General features: G+C 49.0%; 1 protein-coding gene across 1 annotated transcript in view; it reads left to right on the top strand.

Annotated features, from left to right (window-relative positions):
• Positions 1–2,458: 2,458 nt before the first annotated feature.
• Positions 2,459–12,877, top strand: part of LOC119404506 (uncharacterized) — an 84,097-nt gene continuing 73,678 nt past the window's right edge. Inside the window, 1 exon segment of the mRNA XM_049418903.1 lies at positions 2,459–2,780. The gene's annotated coding sequence lies outside the window, so the exon portion shown is untranslated.

Raw genomic sequence — 12,877 nt, 5'->3', positions numbered from 1 at the left:
TATATAGAATATATAGCACACAGCTGAGTTGGACACATTTTCAATAAGAAGCGCCCCACTCGGTGATAATGGTAACAACCTATGGCAATCGAACGTATGTATCTCACATGTGATGATGCTGACTGTACGATGATGATGGAATGCAGGCATCAATGTGACAACAGGATGGTAGGGCTGGAATGAAGGCTAGAGTATCGCGAGGCGTTCCGACAATGGCATGGCAAAGCTAGAATTATACTATGATGCAATGATCACAACGGCGTGACAACCATACAAGCGCAAAGGCGACAGCTTATTGACAATGTCATGATGATGGTTGGTGAAAATGATGACCACTCGATGACGATCCTGGAATGAAGAAAACGGTGTGATGAGGCATAGCAGCAGTGGAATGATCATGACAGCATGACTTCTGTATGTGCACGAAGGCAGGACGACATTGTAAAGACGACGGAACAACAGTGGCATGATTATGACAATAATGAAAGAAGAAAGGTGGTGGCAGCATGATGGCAATGGTGTATCACCAAAGTAAAATAATTGCATGAAGGTGATGAAATGATGAAAACGGCACGATTGTGTTGATGCTCACGTCCGCACTTATGTAAAGGGTCGACCACATCTATGGTGAACACATATTGAAGAAGGCAAAACTAGAATGTTTATTCTAGTTCACGAGGGAAATGTCCACTATATAATGCCTAACTATGGTTTCGATAAATGTAATCATAGGCGTGTGCAGGGTTTCTTATTAGGGGGGGGGGGGCCGAAGATTCATCGCAGTGCCCCCCCCCCCCTATAAGTCAATGTATGGGGCAGACTTTGTGCCCCCACCTCTTAGGTGACTAAGCCCCCCCCCCCCCCCTTGCGCACGGCTATGAACGCAATAATACTTTTCAGAATTATGTATTGAATAATTGAACATCAGCTTCTACGAAGTGTTCATCTTAGATGCGGATGCATGACAACAGTACAATGCCGTCCACTCTTAGGGTGAACACGGCTCAGCGTGGCCGCGCTCTGCGGAGCTCCATTGCATCCGGCGCAGCCGCGCATGGAATCGAAGCGGCGCACACGAGCGCGCCGCTCTTGCTGTACGTACTACAGCCAAGCAAGAGCGGCGGCGGATCCCTCTGCGCGAGCGCCGCTACGAGCCCGTGCGCCCCGGTGGGGGCGATAGACCCCTCCCTTCAGTGCCTGTCGTCCACTTCCTTTGTCAGGTTGCCTCGGCTACCACTGCCCAAAAGGGGCATTCGCCCCTAGGCAGTGCCGTAGCCAAGAAGGAGGGGGGGGGGCGCACCGGGCCCGTGCCCCACACCCCCGAAATTTTTTTATGGGATACAGAGCACAAAATGACACTCGACCCCACTTATCTGCCCAGACCCAATATCGGATCAAGGAAGTGCCTCCTCCCCCCCCCCCCCCCCCCCCCGAAACAAACTTCTGCCTACGCCACTGCCCCTGGGTGGAGGTAAGTAGGCTCGGTAAGCCAGGACAGCTGTGAACTGCTCGTGATATAGGCCAAACGTCTTCGCTTGAAGAGCTGTTAACACCTGACGCCGTAAAATATCAACGGTGACACGTAACAAAGCCTCGCCTCCGGCCGCTATGACGGATATGTGCTGGCTTGCGTAGTGGCGAAGGGGAGTCAGGAAAAGCAAGAGGCAACATTTTAAAACTTGAGATGTTGCCTGTTGGAACAGTTTGTGGCCGTTGATTTACAACCTTTTCGAGGAAAGGGCGGGAATTCGTGCGAGTTTTTCTGAGTAGATAGCACACTAACGATGACGCACTTGTCCATGTTCATCACGTTATGGTTTTCATGTGTTGTGGTGTCAGTATGTGTATTGCGGCTAGATACGGCGAAGCTTAAACACCTTATGCACCTCTGTGAGTTACCTGGTCTGGCGACACGACTAAAGGATGTGAGAACTCGGTTGTTTCGCCCGTCACCACCTACTGCATCGTATATTGCGATAAAGTAGATGTGCGTACAGTGATTAGCAGAGCGACGTCGAGTTATTTGCTTTATTTTCAAAGTGAAGAATGGAAATCGACGAAAGTCGTAGCACTTCCAACCGAAACCAGCCTTTCATCAGTTTCAAAAAGCGCGCCGTGGCCTATATTTGCACGTGTCAATATGCCCTTGGGCTATGTTGTGCCGATTACAGCGAGCGGTGGCGCACTCTTCCAATCTTTGTCGACGGTGAACGTCATGCGTAAATTTATTACGCAACAATTCCGCGTGTTTTTAAAGGACGAACTTGTAGGAGATCATTAAAAAGTTTTCTTTAGGTTCCTCTCTTTCGTGACTCCAACGTTGCGCAAGGTTCACGCTTTGCCACGTAGTAAAACAAAAAAATAGTAACTATGTACAGTAGCGCTGAAAGTACCCTAGTGTCGTAATGTTGAACTTGCCACGCACGGTTTTGTGCGGGACAGGCCAGGCTCAAAGGTTATGAGCGGCGGCCTACTGCTGCGGCTGCCCACTCGCTCAATGCTTCGCGCTCGTTTTCCGTCGTAAGTTACGAACACTCCGAGCTAAAGAAAAACAAGCAAACTCTAGTGGGTTGCGGATCGCAAGCGTTGCTCGCTCGACGAGGAGTGCGTGAAATGTTGTGTGTGTGTTCTGCTTAAACGCCCGTGTGTCGTACATCGCTTCTCAGACGTCGTACTTATGTGTGCTGTCCGTTTTGCGTCGTGACAACTGGAATACACGCCGCCTCCTCGCCTCCCGAAAGGATTCACAGGTGGTCGCCGATGACAATTCGTCTTTTAAGGTAAGGGACTCCGTATCCCACTCGTTCTCCGGCGTTTTCAGCGCTCCGTCAACCCTTCGTTGCCGGTTTCATTTTTTCCTTTCGTATTTGGCGGCACGCGTTATGTGCGTCGTAAGGTGTGCGGCTCCGCAAAGATAACGTTCAAGGCGAGCTGTGATACGCGGCAATTGTGTGCAGGTGCTCGCAAACAATGCTCTCGTTTGCGCTCCTTCGCCAGCGTCGCGCTGAGCGGTGGCCTTGTGCCTCAACGATGCGTAAACGCGTCTAGCTTCTTTTCAAAAAAAGTTTCGCTCAAGCAGAGGTTTGAAAGACGTCTTGCGCTCCCTCGATGCACGAACGGGCACCCATCGTAGTCGCTACGGCGAGAACATCGTTCGAATCAGAAACTCAGCGCAACATCTTGGAACCGCATACGCCCCTGGCCTAGCTAGCTACCTGTTGATTCTCTCTTGGTCGTAAATGGAAAAGAAAGAAAAAAATGAATAAGACAGCCGACTCCCGGGAGGTGAAGGTGCGCGTATGGGTGGCCGCCAAACTTGGAGCGTGGCCTTCACATCACGACGTCGGCGGATTGTCGTGTTCGGTGCGGCGGAACAAGAAAATTAAACTAGCTCGTCGCTCGTTCTGAAGCTTATGTAAGTGCTTCATTTAGACACATTCGCCGAACTTGACTTTCACGCTTACGTTCCCAGCGTGTGAGGCATGAGTGTGATGACAGCTTGCTGCTGCACTTCACTTATTCGCAAAGACGATGATCATAAATTAAACTGGGCGAGAGTTTCCCATGCTGCCTGGCCAGAAGTTGATGCGTTCGTAATCGATCTATCAGTGAACAATTTTGGTCTAGAGGGGGGCGGGGGGAGAATTTGAAGATATTGGGGCGGCTGGGACATTAATGGAAAGGAATATAGAGACTATTCTCCGTGCGCACTTGAACGTCTGTGGGGGCAGTGGTGGAGGCCATATATCGCAATTCATGTAAAATGTGAGGCCAATAGACTGGAACTGGCGGAAACACAGGTGGGTAATTGCCGGAGTTACGCTGCCGCTGAAACACAGGCGAACAATACCATTCCCTGCCCTAATCTGCATTCAATAGGCTATATATAGAGAGTGTATATAGAAGTCATTACAACACGAACACACACAGCCAGCCGACGCCTTTGTGCATGTTATATGTATTCCGCGTGCGACATTAAAACAATGTGGCTCTGTTCTTCGTAAACGGATAGCGCTTCATTTTTATATCGTCTTTGCGAGCTCCTTCCTTGCGTTGGTAGGCATACTCTAGTTGATTGCACTGTTAGTATGTTACTTAAAGAGACATTAGACATTATACCAAACACACCACGCTTGCTTCGAGAAGGGGGCGTCCTCCTTAATAATGTAAGGGGGGCGCGTAGTCTGCCCCGTACTTTTACTAACCTGTCCCGTCATTTTTTAAAGAGCAGGGTTATGGCCCCGCAGGTTTTTGACGATAAAGACGGCCGAGAACCCCCTGATAACACTGCATTCCAAGAACTGTTTACTTCTCATATTTGCTCCCGGAAAAGCCATGGAGGGACCAAAGACAGGCTATTGTAAGAGGCAGGTCAGTCGCTTCATTTTCATTGTTTCATCCATTTTGAAGCACGTTATCGTGTGGACTCGACCAGGGGGCGAGGGGGGGGAGACTGCGAGGAAAGTTTGCGACCCCCCTCCCCCTGAATTAAAACCTTGCGCATGCGTATGCACACCGACACGAAAACCTTGTAGGTTTAGTTTAGTGTTTCCGCTTTTAGCTTAAAGAGACACTAAAGTGGAACAACGAATCGGTTTAGATTGATGGATTGTACTCTGAAAACTCAAATGACGTTAATTTCACAATCATATGTTCATTAATAGAGAAGAAAATCGACGTCAAATTTTCACTTTTAAATTTCTCGCCGGAATCTCCGCGCGTGATGTCACTGATTTCAAAGTGTATTTTCTCGTAGTTCGGCGACAGTGGCTCAACGAAATTTCCTGAAACTTCGTATGTTAAGTGTATGGTCCCCTCAAAGGACAACACACTTCATTTTTGCCGATTAAGAATGGCGTGTGCCCAAGCACACGCCGTCAAAATTTGTGACGTCACGGTGATTGGGGCGGGAACTTCAAGCTGGCGTCGCCACCCGCATTTTCTTTTTGCGCGTTTTCTAGCGTCTTCTCGCGGCAAGCTTGGCGATTTGGGTATTGTGAAAGAGTAATTTACTAATACGAAAAAAAAAATCGTTTTTATGTTTACTGACCCTTTATAGCGTAGCGACCTACTCGAGATGAACACCGATCTCGTAAGTTTGGCCTGTGTCGCCGTTTCTACCTATAACGTAACCAATAATTTCACGCCGACACGAAGACCTTGCAGGTTTGCCATAGCTAGGTCTCTGTTTCCTCTTTCAGCTTAAGCCACCTGCTCTGTGCACTGTCCGGAAGCCGTAAATCGCGCCGTCCTCAGTACGCCCTCCGATGCGTGGCCACGCGTTCATGCGGAAAGCCCTGTCATAATTACACGGTCGCGTGAACACCCAGAAGGAAGCTGTGATGCAGGGTTGTGTGCGGAGTAATTGCCGAGGCCGCGCTGTCGTCGGTTTCTCGATGAAAAGAATACAATAAAAATATGGGTCGCACGCCCGAGCGCGAAGAGGTGTTATGCACGCTATCTGGAGCCATAATTAATTCGCCTCGCTTATAGATCCGTTGAGGGTGCTGTCAGTCTCGGTTTCGCGCCACTTGCTTCTCGGTTCCGCTCACGTGTTGATTGTGTGACTGATAATCGGTGCTCTTTAAATGTACGTTCCAGAGCGAATTCGGTATATGGAAAACATCGTTATAACGACAGAATAAAAAGAAATGCAAGCACAGACCCAGTGACAGTAGCTAGGGGCGGCCTGTGCCCCCCTGGCTAACCGGGCCCGTGCCCCCCCCCCCCCTCCTCCCCCCGAAATTTTTTTATGCCATGGCATACGAGCTCAAAATGACACTCGATCACATCTGCCTGCCCGACCCCCACTTCATATCAAGGGGGGGTCGTGCAGGGGTGTAGCCCCCCGAAAAACATTTCTGGCTACACCCCTGCACAGACCATGTCAAAATTAGTGGGGAATCCTTGGGGTTTCCGAAACACCATGTTTGCAGTCTTGAGGTAGTCTGTCTGTGACCGCGTGGCTTTTCATGCTAACATGTTTCTAGACCATGGAGACGGATTTCCATGGAACGCATATCGTTATAACGAACGCGTACATTGGGGCACGCGTTGGTGTGACGGGATCACGAGACAAATACCACTAGACAAGGCGTTCAACTTCAAGGTGCTGAACTTCAGCGTCTTGTCCTGTGGTGTTTCCCGTCTGCTTTTTAAACATGAATGGCATCCGCATATCAGTGATGATACGTCCCATAGCAACGTGATCACAGATACCGTGACAAACCCGATTTTTCTAATCGTATTTATGACTGTAACTCAAAATGAAGGACTGGCAGTCGAAACTTGTAATTGCAGACTTTCCGGTTCACTCATTAATTTCGATTCGCGCGTTCGAATTACGAGCTAATCTAAGTTCTAGGCGAGCTTGCGGTCTGTTTACCTCTCTTGAAATGCAGTCTAGCCACCCATGCGCTATCGGCAGGTATTACGCTCGGCGTCGTGTCGTCATTCAGTTCACGAACCGAGAGTAGTCCTGTCAACTCGCTTACTGCAGTCGACCTTCCACGCGTTGACATCGAGAAAATGATGGCAATGTCAGATCGTTTGGCTAACGGCGTGCTCATCTCCTGGCTTTCAACAATGACGGAGTCTTCGCATTTGCACTGTGTGCAACTCTGCGATGTATGTTTCTGGAATAGAAGCACTTAATTAAACACTTGCGCCGTTTTGTATTGTTTTACCGTGAAAATGTATGTGATGTTTTGCCGTTCCTTCATCTTTCATTCGTAGGCGGCTGCCGTGGGCTGCCCCAGCAGTAGCGTTCTTTTTATAAACGTCTTTCGTATAGTAGGCAACACGCTACTACAGCCACTGTAACGCTACCAACGTGCAGCGCCTTCGGTGACGTCGTCTTGTGTGAAGGTGGTTCGTGTACCGCCAACACGCTAGGACCCGCTTGGCGCTGCACCGGCGCGTCAGCGTTGGCACGCCCACATCGGCGGCAGTCGTAAAACAGCCTTTTTAAGAAGGCGGCGGCGGCGCCCGTGTATTGAACCTTGACACTCCGTTTCATGTCCCTTTCCATGCAGTGGAGAGAAGTCCCGAGAAAAAAGAAAAACTCACAGGGACCCTTACGCATTCGCCTAAGTCGACTCGAAAGCGCAAGCCATCTTAGCTTTCTTCTCAGTCGATGTGTTGATCCCGCCCCGTCACCCTCCGAAAGTGTTCTGAACCTATATGGTTTTGCACTGCCTCCAGGATCGGGGGCATTGTAAGTTTTGCAAACCAGGTGCACCTTACCTGCATGGTTTTGTACTGCCTCCGTGATCGTCTCACCTTTGACCAAGCGATGATCTCACGTGATGACGTCGTCATGTGGCGTCGTGGTGACATCACAGATTTTGGCGATCTATGGCGTCATCTGGTGACGTCTCCACGTGATGATTTTTTTTCATCAGTCGAGTTGACGGCGCCGATGCTCCGATGGTCACTTTTTGATCACTTTTCCTACCAAAACGGCAGCACATGTTTCTGTGCTGCCGTTTTGGTAGGAACCGGGACAGCCGATGTCGCCAAACCGAAAGCCTCCGAGATCAAGAGGCGTTTCGCGACTTTTCCGCTAGGGGAAGGGCGCATGCGCTGTGTCATCGTGAAAAAAAAAAAAAAAAGGCGGATTGGAACACTTCCACAATCTTTGCCGTCGTCTTCCTGTCATTAAGAACAGCGTGTGCGATATTGCATATGAAACGCGTTTGTCATTCGCAAATAATCTTGGCAAAGCGCCATTACAGCACTTTAAGAAAACTCCTGCGGCGGGCTACGCATGATATCCTCGTTCTGATTTTCAATTTGTTTCGCTCGTTTGTTGCCCAACGACACGCTCGTGGTCGTCAGAGCGCGACAGCTGCCCGATTTGGCCGTGACTCGCGTTACTGCGCATGCGCACTGCCTACCACTTGTTGTTTGTAAACGCACCTGTTCTTTTTTTTTTTTTTCACCTTGAGTCCTTCTTTCCTGTGTTTTCTAGTTTCCGGGTTGGTGGATGGGCTGGAAGGATGCAGCCACGTCGTGCGAGCAAATTTCCCGTGGCTGGAAAAAAAAAATGAAGTCTAATATAATAAATAACGAAAGGTAAAAGAGAAGTAACCGGTTCTGCTGTCGTCTCGATTATACGTGACTGGAGTAAAAGCTATACTATATACCTGACCGTGGCAAAAACTAAAAGCAGGGACACGCCCTTGTAAGTCGTGTGGAGTCGCGCCTTCTAACGACATCGGGCTGCGTTGGAAGAATCGAAAGGGATCCTACGCCATACCACGTTGTCGAAAGTTTCGTGTTCCTGTCTTGTTCAGCGTGATCGTAAAATAACAGCCGATTTACCGCCTTGTTCAACAGTCGATACGATGGCTGTAGCGCAAAGAGAAAAAAAACGACACACACACACACACACACACACACACACACACACACACACACACACACACACACACACACACACACACACACACACACGCACGCACGCACGCACACACACACACACACACACACACACACACACACACACACACACACACACACACACACACACACGCGCGCGCGCGCGGAAGACGAAGACCAGCAGCGCTAGTTTCTTGTGTTTGCCGTTTTTAAGGCTAAAGCCTTATATGCCTCATCAAACGCGAAATTTGACCGGCGTCCCGCGTCGGCGTCCCCCGTCGGCGGCGTCAACACGAGTGATGCACAAGATCATCACGTGATGACTTGTTCATGACGTCACTCTGACGTTACATAACGTGAAGTCACATGGTGACGTCATCACATGACATCATTGCCTGGCCAAAGATGGGCCGCTCCCGGAGGCAGCGGAACACAAGGTGACGTGCTGAAAGCTTACAATGCCTCCGATCTTGGAGGCATTGCAAATCCACGTTCGTTGCTGAATGCTTTCGCAGGGGGGCGAAGGAGGTTCAACCGCGACCGGTCTCCAGACCGGCCGTGGTTCAACACATCTACTTGGAAGAAAAAGAAGGTGGCTTTCGCCTTCGAATCGACTGAGGCGGATTCATAAGGGACCCTGCGAGTTTTTATTCCTTGCGCTAATGTGTCTCAGCCAGTTATGCACTATATCAAGTATAGCCCAACAATTAACTGTTTTAGTATAGAAGTGCGAAATCAAAGTTCAGTCCGCAGTAGATCAATCCGCGGTCATGTAAGCTCGCGCGAATTACGGCGATGTCTTTATCGAAATTTTCTGGCGGTCCCTCTCGGACATCCCAGTTACGTTTATCGTAAGCGTTAGGTTAAACGCAACGTTGATTAGAGAGCAAGCAGGAATAGCCAGTATATTATTACGTATAGTTGAGGTAAAAGACAAAGAAATGGAGTTGATATTTTGAAATACTGGATATTGAGGATTCAACAGAGGATAGATAAAGAACACTGATGCACGCGGGACAAACGTATCAGCCTTATTTCTCTGTCCTGTGTTGAATCCGCGCTGTCCGGTATTTAAGATTACGAACTAGCTCAGCAACGAATTTTGTCAAGGACATATAATGAGTAAGACACCTGGTGCTTCAGAATTGAAGCCGGCATGGAACCGCAGTCGAGGACTGCAACGGACGGATGGTGTTACGAATTTAGCAAGTTTGAAGACATTGCGCAAGCTGGCGTAAGCCATGCGTAAGGTACTGAAAGAACGTGCGAAATGATAGCGACCACTTCAGTAGAGAAGGCTTATGAGACAACAGTGTGACTAATAGAATGAAGCAAGCTTGTGCTTATAGGACGTGGTGAAATAGAACTGATTTATTACAGCGAGTCATCAAAGAAGTCACAGCGATATCCGTTATTTGTGCAACAGGGAGCTCTTTTCGTGCAGTTGATAATTTGTTTTTTTCGCGTGGCAGTGTGTCTGTGTGTCGTCATCGAGAGGAGGGCGGCGGGTGAATGTCAAGGGTCATTAGCAGCAGAAGACCTGTATTTCTACACCTCCTCCTTTGAGGAGGCGTAAGCATTGGAGGCGGCTGGAAGACGTCAACTGCAGGGAGGGAGGGGGGATGTTGAGGCGATGTCTTCGCCACCCCTTTTTCCATCGCGCGCGGGGCGATGCGGTCGTGTGCGGCGCCGATGTGACAAAAGGATCGTTGCACGCTGCTCGGAAGAAGAGGACGTCTCTCCCTTGTCACCGCCGGGCTGCGGAGAGCTCGTTGACACCGGAACCCTGCTGGTGGTTGACACGAGATGATTGCGCGACGACGCGACCTTGATGGAGGGGCGCTCCTATCCAGACAGTCGAGCGACTGTCGGGTCTGCAAGCCGTCTGGGGCACGCAGACTCTCGCGGTGTGTCCTACATGACTGCCAAGCGAGCGGTCGTGTACATAGGCTCCCTAGCGGTATGTGCCTCGCGACGGGGGAATGGGCAAATATTTGTACTCGAACATTGTACTGTCGGCGGTCTTGTCGCATAAAATTAGCAGCTGTTCTCTTTGATATATCGGTGGATGTATAGTACGTTCCACGGAGGCGTCGTCAGACAACGCACTCCCTTGACTGGTGAAATAAATTGGCTTCTGGGTTGTACGCGCCAAAACCACGACATGGTTATGAGGCACGCCATAGTGGTGGACACAAGATTAATTTTGACCACTAATGATACAAGGGTTGGGGGGGGGGGGGGAGTATATGCGCACACGTATAAAGTACACACGCAAACATACATACAGGCTGGTCCGAAACCCTCTATCCCACGCCTGAAACAAATTCCTGGCCACGTGCCTGTTAGAATCTAATATAAATACTATTCGAAGGTTGTGGGTTCGGATCCCATTGGAGGCAAGAGTGATTTTTCGTCCACTTTAATTTCTTTAAGTTTAAGTCAGAATCATGACAATGCTGTTAAGAAACCACAAATAATGTCCCCTGTGCTTTCATTGGCTTAATTGTCTGTCGGTTTCATTAGTTGTAGAATACTTCATGTCATTTGTTAGGGCTCGCCGTAGAAGCCAACACGGAAAGCTCTTTCCGTCTTCCACGCGATCGTGACTTTCATCTTCCAAAAGATATGCTTCCTCTCCTCCTCGACCTCCTCTTGAAAGTTCGCGTGCACGTACAGTTGCGCTCAATATGACTTACAACGCGGGAGCGCGTGGCTTTACGAGCTCAAACACGTGCGCATGGCTTCATCTTGCCCTCATGTCCACAAGTGGATGACATTTTCGTATTTGGGATCATCCCCAAATGAGAGAACAGTGTTTAGTTGTAGATATAAGGGCTAGTGGAAGCCATGTATGAAGATGGAGCTCGTGAAGATGAAGACGTGGCTCCCGTGTTGTAAGCCATATTGAGCGCGACTGTACGTTCATTGCATGCAGCAGCCTATAGCGGAAAAGAGAGAAAATCCTGTAGAACTTCAGAGTGTGTGATATCACGAAGAGCCTCTCTTTCGTGGATGATGCATTATGCTCGGTGTATAGTGTACTAATAATATATATTATTATATAGTACTCTATAATGCTCGGTAATCGGAATGTGCCGCCGTATTCCTCCGTGTTTTACCGACTAATCGTTTTACTTGCGGGGTCTTACTCGACCTTATTAGAAACAGCGCGAACTGCACAGTAAGACTGGGAGAAATGAACAGGACACGCGCAGTCCTGCCTGTTCGTCTTTCTCCTTGTTGTGTGGTTTGGGCCGTTTCGTTATAAGACGCACAGCATACCCCCACCTAGCACAGTTTTCACTTGTACTGATCATACAACACGCATGTTCAAACTATTCGCGTCGTTCAGCGTTGCCGAAGTGGGCAACAGTGTGGGTGCATGTAGTCTGCATTTGTTCTGATTGTGTACAGCCCTTCTGATTGCCATTGCGCTTCATTTTTTGTTATAAGATAATATACGTAAACCGTTGTGAGGAATGCATGGGATGGGTACCCGGTCACTCGGGCAGTCCCTCTTGTCGTTCGATCCGCCGTTGGAAACTGGGTTGACACAGAATACGACGAGGTTTTGCCGTTGGGAGACGATTATTTTCGTGACGATGCATTTTTTTTTATAGTTGATCCCTCCCACCTTTTTTTTTTTTTTTTTTTTTGCTGGATGATTTCAGTGGCTGCGGCAAGGAAAAAGATCTGTCTGGCTGTGTTGCGACTAAGTTTTCGTGGAACTCTGCAGAAATTGATTATCGATTTCCCCCGACGTTCCCGTTTATGACAGCTTCTTCTTCCCCACGAAGTTAGCCGCGAGAGGCCTGGACTAATATACTGAGAAGTCTATTCCCCTTTTCCGCGAACTATTCCCTTTTTCCTTGAACTGTGACTTTACCGCGAAAAAGATGTTATCATTGGCTCGAACGAACCGTACAACTTAATTATTGACAGCAGGCGCGTCGAACTTCTCGTCGAAGATCGTGTAATGCCTTCGGCAGTGCGGTCGTGTTTACATCACTACATACACTGCAGTCTACAGTGGACTGGCACGGTTGTGGGTAATCATCAGATACACTTCGGCGTCCCTTACGCATAACACTTCATCCAATGTTGCTTTTGTGAGATGATCCTCTGGTGTACCTCTGATGAGACATTGTCACTTTTTTAGATGAAGTAAATGTTTAAAATAAGTTTTAAGTACTGGAGCGTATGCCGCATACACCGCCGAAATTTTATCGCCATGTGGCTGGTGCAGCATCCTTCAATAACGGCTTCGACGGGGACTTGTTGGTACGGCATCGTTCTTTTGCTGCGCTGTACTGTTGCACCGCGGTACAAAACGAAAAAAAACAGGTCGCGGGATCGAATCCCGACCGCGGCGGCCGCATTTCGACGGAGGCGAAACGGTAGAAGCCCGTGTATACTGAGATTTAGGTGAACGTTGAAGAACACCAGATGGTCGAAATTTCCGGAGCCCTCCATTACGGCGTCCCTCATGATC

Source organism: Rhipicephalus sanguineus, chromosome 9 (genome assembly GCF_013339695.2).
Source record: "Rhipicephalus sanguineus isolate Rsan-2018 chromosome 9, BIME_Rsan_1.4, whole genome shotgun sequence".
NCBI classification, from domain to species: Eukaryota; Metazoa; Arthropoda; class Arachnida; order Ixodida; family Ixodidae; genus Rhipicephalus; species Rhipicephalus sanguineus.
Note: the sequence above shows the minus strand (reverse complement) of the source record. Positions and strands in the feature narration are given on the sequence as shown.